This window comes from Lactuca virosa, chromosome 5 (assembly GCF_052849685.1).
Source record: "Lactuca virosa cultivar CGN04683 chromosome 5, Lactuca_virosa_CGN04683_v6, whole genome shotgun sequence".
NCBI lineage: Eukaryota > Viridiplantae > Streptophyta > Magnoliopsida > Asterales > Asteraceae > Lactuca > Lactuca virosa.
In genome coordinates this window covers 64,190,100-64,205,549 of record NC_136430.1, presented here as the reverse complement: position 1 = coordinate 64,205,549, position 15,450 = coordinate 64,190,100, and the positions used below count along the sequence as shown (strand labels likewise).

The 15,450-nt window shown below is 37.6% G+C and overlaps 1 non-coding gene across 1 annotated transcript; it reads left to right on the top strand.

Annotated features, from left to right (window-relative positions):
• The first annotated feature begins 13,723 nt into the window (after nucleotides 1–13,723).
• LOC145117865 (small nucleolar RNA R71) lies at nucleotides 13,724–13,830 on the top strand. Its single transcript, XR_013712858.1, has one exon. It is a non-coding gene; the product is annotated as a small nucleolar RNA R71 (small nucleolar RNA).
• The last annotated feature ends 1,620 nt before the right edge of the window (nucleotides 13,831–15,450 follow it).

Below are 15,450 nucleotides of genomic sequence, written 5' to 3'. Positions count from 1 at the left end.
GGAGAAGTTTCAAGGTGAGACAGAACGAAAAAGAAGAATCAAAGTATGGCAGAAAGATAAAAGTTTCTCAAATCTGAAAAGATGGGAGAGTACTTTAGTATCATGTTTATGATCATCTTAATGATTAAGATACCATATCACAATTGGTCCTCTAAAGTCATCTTAGTGCATTCTTATGACTAAGAAGAGGAGTCATGAATTGTTGAAATGGTTAAATAAAAAAGATGAGTCATACTTCGTTCCAAAACAATTCTTAGAGTCATACTCCAAGATTGTAACTTGAGTGACATATCTTAAAGAGGGTTTGTTAACACTAGTCAAATGTAAGAGTAAAAGGTTATCTACTCTTGTACATTTGAAATTGGTAAGTTGTGATGTTTTGGATAAAACAGAGACCAACTTAGGCCAATTGTGTAAAGTGTTAGTCTTGATAAAGAATCCGCACTATCTCTTGAAATATTTGACAAGGGAGTCTTATATGTCAAGAGGACAGTGGGAGTCTTAAAGCTCTTGAAAGTTTCAAGACTTAATCAAGAATAAAACCTAAAGTCCTTCACTAGCACACGACTTGAGGTTTATAACCTGTCGTGTTGAAATTTTTGTGCCTATTCAAGTTGGCTTTGCATAGGAGTTCTGAGAGTTCTCAATTGATTGCACAACTACTTGGAAGCAATGGCAGGCACCTGAGCTGCCAAATGGCAAGAATTTAAGATTGCACAAGTTTAATCAATATGAGTTTGGATTTGTCACTAACCTTGTCTTGTGATTATGGTTTTGACAAATTCACATGGATAAGAACACATACACTATTAAATCTAAGTGTCATAAGGTTTCTCTCCGATTCATGAAAATGATGGTGAGGAAACACTTTCACTAAGTAGATTTTAGCTAGATAGCAATTGTGATATTTGCATTCTCAAAGTCGTTAGTGGAGCGTGTGTGGTTTACCGGCACACTAACATGGACTTGTGAGAAGTGGCAAAGGTCTAAACAATTGAGACTATGATTACGACATCCCTTTTCATAGTTCTAAAATTGTTTAGACACACATGTGAGCTATCTAAGAGAGGTGTATGATTTTGATAAAGTTTTATCAAAACAATCTAGTATCAGAAATCTGAACTTTGGTAAGAAAGTCAGCTGATTTCTGAGTACATGTCAAAGCTAGTGGGAGCATAAGTGTTATGCTAATAATCATCATGTTAGTGGGAGCATGATAATTATGACAAAGGTTGCAAGTTAGCAATGTTAATTAGAGAAAACAAAAGTTTCAATTCGTGAGGTTGCAGGGGTTGAAAAAGTTGTTTTGCTATAATTAAGGGAGAGGAAATGATACTTCATTTCAATTCTAAAAGCTTAGATTGAGATTTTAATCGTATTTAATCAAGGATATATATATGAATTTCATGTTGGAATGGCTCAACATAAGGAAATTCTATATATGGGTCCATTATTTGCATTCTAAAATTCGATTATGATTACAGCATCCCTTTTCATAATCTGAATTTTGAGAACTTGGCAAATTGAAATGGAAATATTATAGCAAAAGACTGGTTTAGTCTTTATGTGAGACATCATGAATCGTGTACCATATGCTTCGGATATAGGATCGATTACATGTGCTAATCGATTACATGTGCTATATTCATCCTTTCTAAAATTTTCCAAATGCCTGGGGCATTATGAAGGGAAAAGGTCTAGAATTGGATATGACTAAAATGATTAAGCAATTGTCGAGGACAATCTAAGGTTTACCAAAGATTGGTTGCTCAAGGACAGTTGGAAGTATAATGTTAATTCTGGAAGGACCATATTGACATAATCTGTAAGGAGGCAACTCTTGTTCAGAAGTGATAGTCAAAATGGAATATGGAAATGTTTCAAAGTTAGAAATTATTCAATCTGTGTAAGATTAGGAAACTTAATGAAAGAAGGATGTTTCCAAGGAGCTGATCTCCTTTGGAATGCTCTGTAATGATTGTTGTCAAGTCTTTCTGACTTTGTGCATAATCATTAAGAGGATCAATGCATATAAGTTTAGAATCTAACAGATTTCAGTAAATGGCATGAATTTGGAATTCTTGCATTTGCAGTAAGGATTTGGGACTGTGAAAAGAGGATCATTGGAGTGATGTTCAATTGATCTATTTTACAAAGTAAAGATCATAGACAAACATAGTATGCATACATGGTGTATGGCATGAATAGTGTTTAGAAAACATAGTATACATGCTTGGAGCATGGGACAACTATTGTTTTAAATTCAAGTATAAAGTTGATAAAACCGAAACAATGAATAATGAGTAATCAGTATGGTGATAAATAAAAGTGTTTATTTATATTCATAGGGTTTGATACCATATTTGATTCATTTATTCTTGTGTTTCACTTTGCATGTTTTGACTTCCAGAATAACTAAGTCGCTCTTCCTGAATGATTAAGTTATTCAAACCATCCACAGTCAGTCATATGTTGGAAGTAGATATGAATCAAGACTGTCATGGGTTGGTTTGTAGAGGTCCAAGTTGGTGGACAAAGTGGTGCTACAACACTCATGAGTGCTCATAAGTTCTGAGTATTGGATTCAACCCGCGCTCATTTGAATCACTTCATGGATTTTATCACGAGTGATCATGAGACGATAATATCTTATATTCTTCAAACCTAGAGATATGAGTTGTTACTATGAGTTGGTTATACATTGATTGCACGAAAACGCATTGGTAACTCGATGTTATAAAACGTGCCTTTGTGTATGATTCAACAAGTAGTAGAACAAGCCATATGAGTCGAAGTTTATCCATTCCTTTTACCTTCGGGATAAAAGCGATATCTGTGGGCCCCTCGATGATTTAAAGATGATACATGTGAGTGCTTGGCCAAGCCAGGACTGATTTGATTTGTTCAATCAGCCAGTCATCATGAATTGGAAATCGGGAAATAACAAATGGACATAGAGAATGATTGATAATCCATGTCGCAGTCCATATGATATCTAGAATAGAGGAATATATGATCCCTTATCTAATGGACAAGTCATCGACAAGGTCAGAGTTCGACAGAAGCTTTTGAGAGCTACGATTGCTGATCGGTTCCTGAAGTCATACACAATAATAGTTTTAGACTTATCCAAGTGGGAGACTATTGGATTAATATCTAAGTCCATAACTATAATTGGTAAGACTTGACCCGACCCGGCATGGTCCATTTGGGTTGCATGGCATCATGCATTTGGATAAACTATAATGAGAGAAATAACACTTAAGGTTGGTTAATATATTATAAGTTCTAATATATTAATAAGGTTATTTAATTAGTATTGATCAAGAATTAATTTGGAATTAATTAAGTGATCAAAAGGAGACTAATTAAATATATGGGTTGATGGTGTAAATCATTCATTCTTATATATGTGGGCTTGTGATCCAAGATTCCTTATGTTGGACTAAGTCCATGGGGTGACCCATGGATACTCCATGGAGGTTAAAATCCATGGAGCATAAGGAATGGGTAAAGTTATGAGTTACATGGTGTAACCCTAATAGCCACCATATAAAAGAATCCCATGGCTCAAGAAATCGTGCACTAATGTGTGAGTGTGAGGGCTAGACGATTTCAAGGAGTGTTCAAATTTCTCTCAAGTTATTCCAAGTGTATTTGGTGTTGTGTGAACCATTTGAGGTGTCACACTTGGGGCACTAAGCACTCAAGCTTCATGAAGACATTCTACATCAAAGAGGTATGTATTCTATCTTGTTATATTTATTATTTTGTATGCTAGATTAGGATAATACCTTGGATGTTCATAATTGTATGTATAATAGAGAAAACATAGATCCAAGGTATTTAGGGTTGCATGTACACTTAGGAGTGTTAGAATGCTCATAACCCAACAGATGAGTCATACTTCGTTCCAAAACAATTCTTAGAGTCATACTCCAAGATTGTAACTTGAGTGACATATCTTAAAGAAAGGTTTAAAACACTTGTTAAATGTAAGAGTAAAAGTGTCCTACTCTTGTACATTTGAAATTGGTAAGTTGTGATGTTTTGGATAAAACAAAGACCAACTAAGGCCAATTGTGTGAAGTGTTTGTCTTGATAAAGAATCTGCACTATCTCTTGAATATTTGTTAAGATAGTCTTATATGTCAAGAGGATAGTGGGAGTCTTAAAGATCCTAAAAAGAATTTCAAGAACTAATCAAGAATAAAACCTGAGGTTCTTCACTAGCACACGACTTGAGGTTTATAGCCTATCGTGTTGACATATTCTGTGCCCATTCCAGTTAAAGTTGGCTTTGCATAGGAGTTCTGAAAGTTCTCAATTGGTTGCATAACAACTTGGAAGCAATGGCAGGCCCTGTACTGCCAGGTGGCAAGAAGTTAAGATTGCATAAGTTCAGTCCATATGAGTTTGGATTTGTCATTATCCTTGTCTTGTGACTATGGTTTTGACGATTCACATGGATAAGAACACATACACCATAAAATCTAAGGGTCATAAGGTTTCTCTCCGATTCATGAAAATGATGATGAGGAAACACTTCCACCAAGTAGATTTGAAGCAGATGGCAAAAGGTCTAAACAATTGAGACTATGATTACAGCATCCCTTTTCATAGTTCTGAAATTGTTTAGACACACATGCATGCTATCTAAGGAAAGGTGTATGATTTTGATAAAGTTTTATCAAAGCATCTCGTATCAGAAATCTGAACTTTGGTAAGAAAGTCAATAAAGTATTGATTTCTAGAAGTCCAACTGATTTCTGAGTACATGTCAAAGCTAGTGGGAGCATAAGTGTTATGCTAATAATCATCATGTTAGTGGGAGCATGATAATTATTGTTAGTGTTGCAAGTTAGCAATGTTAATTATAGAAAACAAAAGTTTCAATTCGTGAGGCTGCAGGGATTGAAAAAGTTGTTTTGCTATAATTAAGGGAGAGGATATACTTCATTTCAGTTCTAAAGGCTTAGATTGAGACCTTAATCATCTTTAGTCAAGAATATATATATGAATTTCATGTTGGATTGGTTCAACTTAAGGAAATTCTATATATTGCGTTCTCAAAATTCGATTATGATTACGGCATCCCTCTTCATAGTCAAATTTTGAAAACATGGCAAATAAAAATATTGTAGCAAAAGACTGGTCTAGAATCATGTCTTTATGTGAGACATCATGAATCGTGTACCATTTGCTTTGGGTACAGGATCGATTGCATGTGCTATAATATTTTTCATTTCTAAATTTTTCCAAATGCCCAGAGGCATTAAGAAGGGAAAGGTCTAGAATTGGATATGACTAAAATGATTAAGCAATTGTCGAGGACAATCTGAGGTTTACCAAAGATTGGTTGCTCAGGGACAGTTGGAAGTATAGTGCTAATTTTGTAAGGACCATATTGACATATTCTGAAAAGAGACATCTCTTATTCAGAAGTGATAGTCAAAATGAGAATATGGAGTTGTCTCCATAGGTGGAAGTTATCTGTGTAAGATTAGAAAACTTAATGCAAGAAGCATGTCCAAAGCAATGTACTTTGAATATGAGACTTAGTTTCCATGGAGTTGATCTCCATTGGAATACCTTATAATGACTGTTGACAAGTCTTGGTGACTTTGTACATATTCATTACAGGAGGGTCAGTGCATATAAGTTTAAAATCTAAACAGATTTCGATAAATGATAGGAATGTGAAATTCTCACATTTTTCGATAAGGATTTGGGAGTGTGAAATTAGAATCATTGAAATTATGTTCAATTGGTTTATTTCACAAAGTAAGGATCATAGACAAACATAGAGTGCATACTTGGTGTATGGCAAAGCTATTGTTTAAGAAAAACATAGTGTACATGCTTGGAGCATGGGACAACTAGTGTTTTTAATTCAAGTATAAAGTTGATAAAACCGAAACAATGAATAATGAGTAATCAGTATGGTGATAAATAAAAGTGTTTATTTATATTCATAGGGTTTGATACCATATTTGATTCATTTATTCTTGTGTTTCACTTTGCATGTTTTGACTTCCAGAATAACTAAGTCGCTCTTCCTGAATGATTAAGTTATTCAAACCATCCACAGTCGGTCATATGTTGGAAGTAGATATGAATCAAGACTGTCATGGGTTGGTTTGTAGAGGTCCCAGTTGGTGGACAAAGTGGTGCTACAACACTCATGAGTGCTCATAAGTTCTGAGTATTGGATTCAACCCGCGCTCATTTGAATCACTTCATGGATTTTATCACGAGTGATCATGAGACGATAATATCTTATATTCTTCAAACCTAGAGATATGAGTTGTTACTATGAGTTGGTTATACATTGATTGCACGAAAACGCATTTGGTAACTCGATGTTATAAAACGTGCCTTTGTGTATGATTCAACAAGTAGTAGAACAAGCCATATGAGTCGAAGTTTATCCATTCCTTTTACCTTCGGGATAAAAGCGATATCTGTGGGCCCCTCGATGATTTAGCGATGACACATGTGAGTGCTTGGCCAAGCCAGGACTGATTTGATTTGTTCAATCAGTCAGTCATCATAAATCGAAAATCGGGAAACAACAAATGGACAGAGAGAATGATTATAATCCATGTCTCAGTCCATATGATATCTAGAATGGAGGAATATATGATCCCTTATCTAATGGACAAGTCATTGACAAGGTCAGAGTTCGACAATGGCTTTAAGAGCTACGATTGCCAGTTAGGTTTTGAAGTCATACTCAATAATAGTTTTAGACTTATCCAAGTGGGAGACTGTTGGATTAATGTCTAAGTCCATAACTATATTTGGTATGTACTTGACCCGACCCGGCATGGTCCATTTGGGTTGCACTTCACCGACACAATTTATATGGATAGTCTTTTGAGAATAGTATATTTATGACTTATATTAATATATTATAAGTTCTAATATATTAATATGTAATAATATTATTTAATTAGTATTGATCAAGAATTAATTTATAATTAATTAAGTGATCAAAAGGAACTAATTAAATATGGACTCTTAGATATATATATGTGTAGTGTGCCAAGTTCATTTAGGTTGGGCTAAGTCTTCATGGATAGTCCATGGAGCTTTAACCCATGGATCCTAGGAAATGAAAGGTCATGGGTATTAGGGTTTAACCCTAATCCTCCACACTATATAAAGGGTCTTATGGTTCATGAAATTATGCTAGTGGCTAGTGTGGATACACTAAAGAGGGCAATAACCGATTTCATAGTGTGAGCCAAGTATCCATATTCTCTAAAGGTTTTCCAAGGTGTTTTGGTGATTTGTGATTCCACTTGAGGCTTCCACACTATTGGGGCTAAGCTCTTAAAGCTTGAAGACATCAAGCTACATCAAAAGGTATGTCATCTAACTAGAACTTTGTAGTATAGGTGCTTCATAATATGCTAGTTAGGATGAAACCTTGGAATAGTTAATATTTGCATGTATAATAGAGAAAACATAGATCCAAGGTTTATAGGGTTGCATGTACACCATAGGAGTGTTAGAATGCTCAAAACCCAACACCAGGAATGTTTCAAAGTTTTCGGACATGATCACATTTTGATCATAAATTCCTAATCTCCATGCGAGCTCCGCCATGCTGCACTGGCGCACTTCTCCTCCAAGACAAAATGCAATAACATTTGGACTATAATAATCACTACCACCCTTGAAGGAGATGGTAGAAAAGAACTCCCAGCACAGTTCTTGGTAAATTGGCTCTTGAATCTTGAACAACCGACTCCAACCGTCACAAACTATTGTCATCCCATCATTTTCGAAAGACTTGACCAAATAATGGGTCAACTCTTCCTCTAACCCGGTTTGACCCACCCAATGCCAGTCGATTGCATTGGGGACATAAATCTCCTTTGCACTCTGTCCCCATGGAAAAGTTAACCATGGAAGGTCCCCATAGCCGCCTCCCCTTGCACTCTGTCCCCGCCTAGACATATTTCCTGCAAAATCAAACCACGAAAACCACCAACAAAACACAGAAAAATTAAAAACATCAAAATACTGGGCATATGCAATATGGACTCGCCGAGTAGACGTCTTGCTCGACGAGCAGGATGAACTGTGCGAGTCGGTTCGTGTTTCAATTCTGATTCGGGCGAAATCAACCATCCAAACATACAAATTAGTCCAGGGGTTTGTTTTGGTATGTCTATTAAGCATAAATATGTAAGGAATTTCGTCTAAAACAACCTAATTCGTCCTAAAAATCAAAACCCTAGGTTTGGAGTAAACCCCAAAATCGGATTTTTCATGGATTATAGCCACAAATCTACCCAAGCTATGAACTTTAACCAGATTAAGTGAGAAAAACGTTACCTTTTTGGTTGAAGATGCAAGGAACACAAGAATTTGAAGATTAAGACTTGAGAGAGGAAATGCTCGTCGAGCGGCTAGTGGCTGCTTGTGAAATGGTGTTTTACCAATTAGGGTTAAAACCCCTTATTTACAAAATGTGAAAAATAATTATTTTTTTTCGGGTAAATACGTGTACTCGCCGAGCAGAAGTACCTACTCTTCGATCGAATACACGAATCCGCGTTTTCTCGGGAATTTCCAAATGGACTCGCCGAGTAGATATATGGACTCGACGAGTTTTTTGTTCTGTTTGAAAAAAAACTTTGAGTTTTTAAATTATATGCCACCAATCCCACACCTGAACATTGCTTGCCCTCAAGCAATCATTTTGATCATAGAAGAAGATTGATAAAAGTAAATCATAAAAGAAACAAACACAAAAAGAAAGAGAAAAGGAAAAGAAAGCAAACTCTAAACTCGGGTTGCCTCCCGGAAGCGCTTCTTTTTAAAGAGTCATTAGCTGGACTCCGTCCCGCTTTAAGTTTTTGTAGTTCCTCCCAGAAGCAGCCCTTCTTCAAGTCCTTCATCTTTTGAGATTCCTTCTTCATATCTCTTCACTCGATGACCATTAACCTTAAAAGGGATTCCATCTTTTGATATAAGCTCAATAGCTCCATGTGGAAAAACTTGCTTCACTACAAATGGACCATCCCATCGTGTCCTTAGCTTGCCCGGAAAAAGTTTTAACCTTGAATTGAAAAGTAACACCTTTTGTCCTTCATGAAAGTCCTTATTACCCTTTAATCTTTTGTCATGCCAATTCTTGGTCTTCTCTTTGTATATCAAAGAACTAGTATAGGCCTCATTTCTAAGCTCTTCAAGGGCATTCATTTGCATTAACCGGTTGGTTCGAAGTTCAGCCAACTCAAAATTGCACATCTTTAAGGCCTAAAAAGCTTTATGCTCTATTTCAACTGGTAAGTGACAATTCTTTCCATAAACTAGCCTATATGGTGTAGTACCAATAGGTGTTTTGAAAGCCATTCGAAAGGCCCAAAGTGCATCATCAAGTTTATCCGACCACTCCTTCCGATTTCCTCCAACCGATCTCTCCAAAATCCTTTTCAACGCTCGATTTTTCACTTCAGTTTGGCCACTCGTTTGTGGATGATAAGATGTCGAGAACCTATGATGTACCCCATATCTTTTCAACACTTTGGCTGATTGATCATTTGCAAAGTGAGTGCCTCGGTCACTAATGAGAGCTTTAGGGACTCCAAACCTTGAGAATAACTTCTTAAGAAACCGCACCACCACTCGAGCATCATTAGTTGGTAATGCTTGTGCCTCCGCCCATTTCGATACGTAGTCGACTGCCACCAATATGTATTTGTTCCCTTTTGACATTAGGAAAGGTCCCATAAAGTCAATCCCCCACACATCAAATACCTCACATACTTGAATACTATGTTGGAGCATTTCATTTCGGGATGATATGTTCCCCGTTCGTTGGCACGAATCGCATTCTTTGACATATTGAGCCGCATCTTTGAAAATTGTGGGCCAATAAAACCCAATATCAAAAATCTTCTTAGCTATGTAATGCGCTCCACGATGTCCCCCGGCGGGCCTGCTATGGCAGTGTTCCAAGATTTTCCGACTTTCTTTCCCGAATACACATCTTCGTATCATTCCGTCCGCGCAGCTTCGGAAAAGATATGGCTCGTCCCAAAAGTAGTATTTGATTTCTGAAAATAATTTCTTCTTTGGTTGGCGAGTTAAATCTTTTGGAATATATTCAGTAGCTAAGTAATTAGCTATATCCGCAAACCATGGAAACTCCCTTGCTATTACTAAAAGATACTCATCGGGAAAATCATCTTCAATTTTGTCTTCTTCCAACTCCTCCAAAAGCGGGTTCTCTAGTCTTGAAAAATGGTCGGCAGCTACATTTTCCATCCCCTTTTTGTCTTTTATTTCAATATCAAACTCTTGTAAAAGCAAGACCCAACGTATCAATCGGGGCTTAGCATCTTGTTTAGCAAAAAGATACTTTAGGGCAGAATGGTCGGTAAAAACTATCGTCTTGGATAAGACTAAGTATGGCTGGAACTTGTCAAATGCATATACCACTGCTAGCAACTCCTTCTCGGTAGTAGTGTAATTCTCTTGAGTTGGGTTCAAAGTCTTGCTTGCATAGTAGATAGGTTGAAAATGCTTATCAACCCTTTGCCCTAGAACAGCTCCCACAACATAATCACTAGCATCACACATTAGCTCGAAAGGGAGGTCCCAAATTGGTGCTATCATGATAGGAGTAGTGGTCAATCTTTCCTTCAACAAACGAAATGCTTCATGACATTCTCTAGAGAAATTGAATGGAGCATCCTTCAAAAGTAGTTGAGTCAAGGGCCTAGTGATCTTTGAGAAGTCTTTAATGAAGCGACGATAAAATCCCGCATGGCCAAGAAAACTCCTTACCCCTTTTACGTTTTTTGGAGGGGGTAACTTAGCTATTGTGTCCACTTTTGCTCTATCCACTTCTATCCCATTCTTTGAAACTTTGTGACCCAATACAATTCCTTCCTTCACCATGAAATGACACTCTTCCCAATTAAGGACAAGGTTTGTCTTCTCACATCTAGCTAGCATCAAGTCCAAATTAGATAAGCAATCGTCAAAAGATGACCCGAACACCGAGAAATCATCCATAAAAACCTCCATAAACTTCTCAATCATATCGTGGAAAATTGCCATCATGCACCTTTGGAAAGTAGCCGGTGCATTGCATAACCCAAAAGACATGCGTCTATATGCGAATGTTCCACTCGGGCACGTAAAAGTGGTCTTCTCTTGGTCTTGTGGGTTGATTGGAATTTGAAAATATCCAGAAAAGCCATCGAGAAAACAATAATATAGATGACCGGAGAGCCTTTCGAGAATTTGATCTATGAATGGCAATGGAAAGTGATCCTTGCATGTGGCATCATTTAATTTTCTGTAGTCAATGCAAACACGCCACCCGGTTACTGTTCTTGTTGGAATTAACTCGTTATTTTCATTGACCACCACCGTCATTCCTCCTTTGTTTGGTACCACTTGCACCGGACTCACCCATGGGCTATCGGAGATTGAGTAAATGATCCCGACATCTAGTAGTTTAACCACTTCCTTTTTCACAACTTCTTTCATGTTCGGGTTGAGTCTTCTTTGGCGTTGTACTACAGCTTTAGCTCCATTTTCTAAGTTAATCTTGCGAGAACAATAAGCTGGGCTAATTCCTTTTATGTCAGTTATTTTCCATGCTATAGCATATTGCCTCTTCCTTAGTACACCCACAAGACTTTCTTTCTCATGTTTGGCCAAATCAGCGACTATAATTACATGTTTTTGTTGGCCATCTTCAAGAAATGCGTACTCCAAGTGATTTGGTAGTGCTTTAAGCTCAAATTTCGTGTTCTGAATGCTGAACACGTCGAGTCCAGTGAGGGGACTCGTCGAGTCCTGGGTAAAATTCGCGATTGACCGGGCTTATTCGAATGGACTCGTCGAGTCGATCGAGGCTACTCGTCGAGTCGGGTATTCTGTACTTCTAATCAGGTCATTATATTCAGCTTCCTTGAGCAATCTCTCTATCTCCAGCATGTCTCTTTCAACATTAAATTCTTCTCCAAGGATGACGGTGGACTTGTTTTGCTCATTTTCATTCCATTCCTCCATTAACTCTTCCAACATATCAACCGAAAATGTCGTGTCATCGCTATTCCTTGAATGCTTCATGGCTTGATCAACCCCAAAAGTGACTGATTCATCTCCCACCCGAAGAGTAAGTTTAGAATCTCGCATGTCAACTATGACACTTGCGGTGTTTAGGAAAGGTCTTCCAAGTATGATTGGGACTTGAGGGTCTGCTTCCATGTCTAATACTATGAAGTCCGCGGGGAAAACGAACTTATCAACCTTCACCAATAGATCTTCGCATATTCCCCTTGGGAATGTGACCGTCTTATTTGCTAGGTGAATTGCCATCCGAATGGGCCTTGGCTCCGGAAGATCTAACTTCTTGAAGAATGAGTACGACATGAGATTTACACTTGCCCCCGAATCTGCCAATGCATAAATGGTAGCTAAGTTCCGAAATTGACAAGGCAAGGTTAAGCTTCCTGGATCACCCTTCTTCTTAGGTACCTTATTCAACATGGCAGCTGAACAGTTCTCATTTAGGACCACTTTCTTCACTTCTTCCATCTTTTTTCTATTTGTTAGAAGCTCCTTGAGAAATTTTGCGTATTTGGGCATTTGTGCAACCGCCTCTATGAATGGCATATTAATTTGAAGAGCCTTTATGTGTTCCAGAAACTTCTGGTAGTCAGCTTCAATCTTTTCTTGTCTGGCTCGGGCTGGATATGGCAGTGGAGGTTGATATGGCTTCACAGGAGGGTTTCTTTTCTGTTCAGATGGGGGACTCGTCGAGTCCGTAAGGTCGACTCGGCGAGTCGGATCGGGAATTTGTGATTCTTCGTTTTCTGCTTCCTCCTCTTGCACCAGGTTAGGATCTTCTTGCTGAATAGGGGCCAGAGGAGTTATAATCTTCCCACTCCTAGTCGTCACGATATTTATATGTGCACCTTTTGGATTACTTTCGGTATTACTAGAAAGTCCACCCGGTCGTCTCTCGTTCACTTGTTGTGCAAGTTGGCCCAACTGCTTTTCTATGTTGAGAATGGATGCTTGCTGATTTCTAAGCAGAGCTTGTTGATCTTTCATCATAATTTGGTGTTCTCTCAACATATTTTGTTGATCTTTGATTGCAGCATAGGTATCACTATGTCTTTTCTCGGACGCGGCTACGAATTTTGTAAGCATATCTTCCAAATCTGATTTCTTTTCATAAACCGGTTCCTCCTTTTGATAAAAGCCTCTATCTTTTTGCTTATATTTTTCCTCCCTTGTCTTTTTATACTCTTCATATGATAGCCATTCTTTCTTGGGTTTTCGCCAATTGTCATCATACCTATCACCACTTGAATAGCACACTTGCACTTTCCGGTTCCCGTTTTCATCAAGGTCACAATCTTTAGTAAGGTGGGGCCCTCTACAATTTTCACATCCCACTCTAATGGCATGGATGGATTGGTCGATCTTAGTCATTATTCGGTCTATGCTTTCCAATTTTGCCATCATTGCCGCCATGTCATCGGTAATAGAATTTACCGCCCCACGAGTTAAGTCATTCCTTGGGTTGTGATATTCTCTAGAGTGTTTAGAGAATTCTTCAATTAGAGCCTTTATCACTGGGGGTGGTTTCTTTGTGAGTGGTCCTTGCGAGTCAAGGAGTTTCCTGGTTGTCACATTTACTCCATCATAGAAAATGGAGACTTCTTGTTGGCTGTTTAGATCATGATGTGGGCAACTTCTTAGTAAACCCTTGTATCTTTCCCAAGCTTCATAAAGTGACTCTCCAGCTTGTTGTTTGAAATTGGCAATGGCTTTCTTCAGTTTGGCTATCTTTGAGGGAGGGCAAAATTGGTCTATAAATTCTTGTTTCATTTTAGCCCAAGTAGTGATGGATCCTGGAGGGAGTGATTTCAGCCAATCTTTCGTGGCTCCCTTGAATGTGACTGGTAGCATACGAAGCAAAACAGTGTATGCGTTTTCATGATCCTTCTCGTAGAATGGGATTTCTTTAAGTTGAGCAAGTATGTGGCCCTTAAGTTCAAAGGTGGCAGTTGCAGGAATTACGGGTTGCACAAGTCCCGGGCCGGTGTCGTCACACATCCTTTTCTTCCATTCACCCATGGGAACTTCATCGATGTTAGCCATGTTGGCAGCTAGTTCGCCCTCTATGTCGCTTCCTTCTTCGTATTCTGAATTGTACTCGTACTCTAATTCAGTTTCTTTGTGGAATGTATTGTCTCCAAGATTTCTAAGGTTGCTTCCTTCGCTCTTTTGACTGCTAGAATCACCTGCTTTCTTGTTCTTTTTCTTTCCAAAGACTGATTTGAGGTCCTTGAACGGTGATTTCTTTGGCGGGTTAGTGTCTTCAAGTACTTTATCCTTGTTTTTCCTAAGTGCGGATTCCGGGTCTTCAAATGGAGGAACCAAAGGTGTGTTGGATCCTCGGGTCATGTAATACCTGCAACCAAAGCAAGAAACACGCATAAAAAGAACAAAAAAATAAAATAAAAACGAAACTATGTATTCGGCGATGGACTCGTCGAGTAGCTTCGACTGCACTCGGCGAGTTCCAGGCTAAAACAGAACAAAAACTAAACAAGAACTAAAAAAAAACAGAAAAACTAAAAACTTATCCTAATAACTAAATTACTAAAGCAGTAACTTTGTGTAAGATAAATCTCACACAAAGGATTGATAACACTAGAATTTAGAATTATTTTTTGAACCGTTCCCCGGCAACGGCGCCAAAAACATGTTGTGTATAATAATGCACTGGTTTTATCCTACTTTTAATTATGAAATTGATACACAAAAGGCAGTGGACCTGTCAATTGGTGGTATAAATTAGCAAGCAGGGTATCGAACTCAGGGAACGGAAATTAATCTATCTACTAGAATTATCTAAAACAATTAGTAAAATAGAAGGGGTTTTCTCTAGTTTTGCAAGACTAGAAACTTAACTAAAACTTAACTAACAACTAAAAACAAGTAAAAATCAACTAAATTCAATAATCAAAAGGGTTTCTGTTTAGGTTCGATTCATTTACTCCTATGGTTAATTTTATGGCAATGCAATGGATTAATTGTTATTGGTTACCGACTAAAGTGATTAGATTCACATCCGCTATTACCAATCCTTAGGAAACAAATTAATTTAAGCAGTGATCAAGTGACTAAACTAATGAATTTCCTAGTTTAATTAATTCGGGTTAAATAAGATTTGTAATGGTTAATTAAATTAATAATTCACTTAACCTCTTGTTGATGGTTTATCACACAAGCTCACACATTAATTTACCTATTTTCTAATTAATCCTAGTTTCACATTCACTATTCCTAGGCACATAACAATGTGTTCACATAAATCACATGAGATAAGCAATTAAAAGATGTTCATACAGCTTAATTACTTAGCAATTAACAGAAAATAGTTGTGGTTAATGC